Genomic DNA, 3,567 nt, shown 5'->3' with positions numbered 1-3,567 from the left:
GGAGGAGTAGGACGGGGAGAACACTTTCTCCCCCACAAATTCATCAAAAGAGCATTTAAATGTCGAGTAAATTCCACAAAACAACTTCTGAATGCCAGCAGAGGACATCAGGCACCCAGAAAAGCAACCCAACTCTTCGAAAGGAGAGAGAAGAAATACAGCTCCACCCACCAGAACACCGACACAAGCTTCCCTAACCAGGAAACCTTGACAAGCCACCTGTACAAACCCACACACAGTGAGGAAACGCCATAATAAGGAGAACTCCACAAACTGCCAGAATACAGAAAGGACACCCCAAACTCAGCAATTTAAACAAGATGAAGAGACAGAGGAATACTCAGCAGATAAAGGAACAGGATAAATGCCCACCAAACCAAACAAAAGAGGAAGAGATAGGGAATCTACCTGATAAAGAATTCCGAATAATGATAGTGAAATTGATCCAAAATCTTGAAACTAAAATGGAATCACAGATAAATAGCCTGGAGACAAGGATTGAGAAGATGCAAGAAAGGTTTAACAAGGACCTAGAAGAAATAAAAGAGTCAATATATAATGAATAATGCAATAAGTGAAATTAAAAACACTCTGGAGGCAACAAATAGTAGAATAACAGAGGCAGAAGACAGGATTAGTGAATTAGAAGATAGAATGGTAGAAATAAATGAATCAGAGAGGATAAAAGAAAAACCAATTAAAAGAAATGAGGACAATCTCAGAGACCTCCAGGACAACATTAAACGCTACAACATTCGAATCATAGGGGTTCCAGAAGAAGAAGACAAAAAGAAAGACCATGAGAAAATACTTGAGGAGATAATAGTGGAAAACTTCCCTAAAATGGGGAAGGAAATAATCACCCAAGTACAAGAAACCCAGAGAGTCCCAAACAGGGTAAACCCAAGGAGAAACACCCCAAGACACATATTAATCAAATTAACAAAGATCAAACACAAAGAACAAATATTAAAAGCAGCAAGGGAAAAACAACAAATAACACACAAGGGAATTCCCATAAGGATAACAGCTGATCTTTCAATAGAAACTCTTCAAGCCAGGAGGGAATGGCAAGACATACTTAAAATGATGAAAGAAAATAACCTACAGCCCAGATTATTGTACCCAGCAAGGATCTCATTCAAGTATGAAGGAGAAATCAAAAGCTTTTCAGACAAGCAAAAGCTGAGAGAATTCTGCACCACTAAACCAGCTCTCCAACAAATACTAAAGGATATTCTCTAGACAGGAAACACAAAAATGGTGTATAAACTCGAACCCAAAACAATAAAGTAAATGGCAACAGGATCATACTTATCAGTAATTACCTTAAACGTAAATGGGTTGAATGCCCCAACCAAAAGACAAAGACTGGCTGAATGGATACAAAAATAAGACCCCTACATATGTTGTCTACAAGAGACCCACCTCAAAACAGGGGACACATACAGACTGAAAGTGAAGGGCTGGAAAAAGATTTTCCATGCAAATAGGGACCAAAAGAAAGCAGGAGTAGCAATACTCATATCAGATAAAATAGACTTTAAAACAAAGGCAGTGAAGAGAGACAAAGAAGGTCACTACATAATGATCAAAGGATCAATCCAAGAAGAAGATATAACAATTATAAATATATATGCACCCAACACGGGAACACCACAGTACGTAAGACAAATGCTAACAAGTATGAAAGGGGAAATTAACAAGAACACAATAATACTGGGAGACTTTAATACCCCACTTACACCTATGGATAGATCAACTAAACAGAAAATTAACAAGGAAACACAAACTTTAAATGATACAATAGACCAGTTAGACCTAATTGATATCTATAGGACATTTCATCTCAAAACAATGAATTTCACCTTTTTCTCAAGCGCACATGGAACCTTCTCCAGGATAGATCACATCCTGGGCCATAAAGCTAGCCTTGGTAAATTCAAAAAAATAGAAATCATTCCAAGCATTTTTTCTGACCACAATGCAGTAAGATTAGATCTCAATTACAGGAGAAAAACTATTAAAAATTCCAACATATGGAGTCTGAACAACACACTGCTGAATAACCAACAAATCACAGAAGAAATCAAAAAAGAAATCAAAATTTGCATAGAAACGAATGAAAATGAAAACACAACAACCCAAAACCTGTGGGACACGGTAAAAGCAGTCCTAAGGGGAAAGTTCATAGCAATACAGGCACACCTCAAGAAACAAGAAAAAAGTCAAATAAATAACCTAACTCTACACCTAAAGCAACTAGAAAAGGAAGAAATGAAGAACCCCAGGGTTAGTAGAAGGAAAGAAATCTTAAAAATTAGGGCAGAAATAAATGCAAAAGAAACAAAAGAGACCATAGCAAAAATCAACAAAACCAAAAGCTGGTTCTTTGAAAGGATAAATAAAATTGACAAACCATTAGCCAGACTCATCAAGAAACAAAGGGAGAAAAATCAAATCAACAAAATTAGAAACGAAAATGGAGAGATCACAACAGACAACACAGAAATACAAAGGATCATAAGAGACTACTATCAACAATTATATGCCAATAAAATGGACAACGTGGAAGAAATGGACAAATTCTTAGAAAAGTACAACTTTCCAAAACTGGACCAGGAAGAAATAGAAAATCTTAACAGACCCATCACAATCATGGAAATTGAAACTGTAATCAAAAATCTTCCAGCAAACAAAAGCCCCGGTCCAGACGGCTTCACAGCTGAATTCTACCAAAAATTTAGAGAAGAGCTAACACCTATCCTGCTCAAACTCTTCCAGAAAATTGCAGAGGAAGGTGAACTTCCAAACTCATTCTATGAGGCCACCATCACCCTGATACCAAAACCTGACAAAGATGCCACAAAAAAAGAAAACTACAGGCCAATATCTGATGAACATAGATGCAAAAATTCTTAACAAAATTCTAGCAATCAGAATGCAACAACACATTAAAAAGATCATACACCATGATCAAGTGGGCTTTATCCCAGGGATGCAAGGATTCTTCAATATCTGCAAATCAATCAATGTAATACACCACATTAACAAATTGAAAAATAAAAACCATATGATTATCTCAATAGATGCAGAGAAAGCCTTTGACAAAATTCAACATCCATTTATGATAAAAACTCTCCAGAAAGCAGGAATAGAAGGAACATACCTCAACATAATAAAAGCTATATATGACAAACCCACAGCAAACATTATCCTCAATGGTGAAAAATTGAAAGCATTTCCTCTAAAGTCAGGAACAAGACAAGGGTGCCCACTTTCACCATTCCTATTCAACATAGTTTTGGAAGTTTTGGCCACAGCAATCAGAGCAGAAAAAGAAATAAAAGGAATCCAAATTGGAAAAGAAGAAGTAAAACTCTCACTATTTGCAGATGACATGATCCTCTACATAGAAAACCCTAAAGATTCCACCAGAAAATTACTAGAACTAATCAATGACTATAGTAAAGTTGCAGGATATAAAATCAACACACAGAAATCCCTTGCATTCCTATACACTAATAATGAGAAAACAGAAAGAGAAATTAAGGAAACAATTCCATT

The sequence above is a fragment of the Bos grunniens genome, chromosome X (genome assembly GCF_055505025.1).
Source record: "Bos grunniens cultivar Pamir isolate PY7600 chromosome X, Bosgru_T2T1.0, whole genome shotgun sequence".
In the NCBI taxonomy this organism is placed as follows: domain Eukaryota; kingdom Metazoa; phylum Chordata; class Mammalia; order Artiodactyla; family Bovidae; genus Bos; species Bos grunniens.
The sequence above is the reverse complement of the archived record's forward strand: the minus strand, read 5'-3'. Positions refer to the sequence as shown.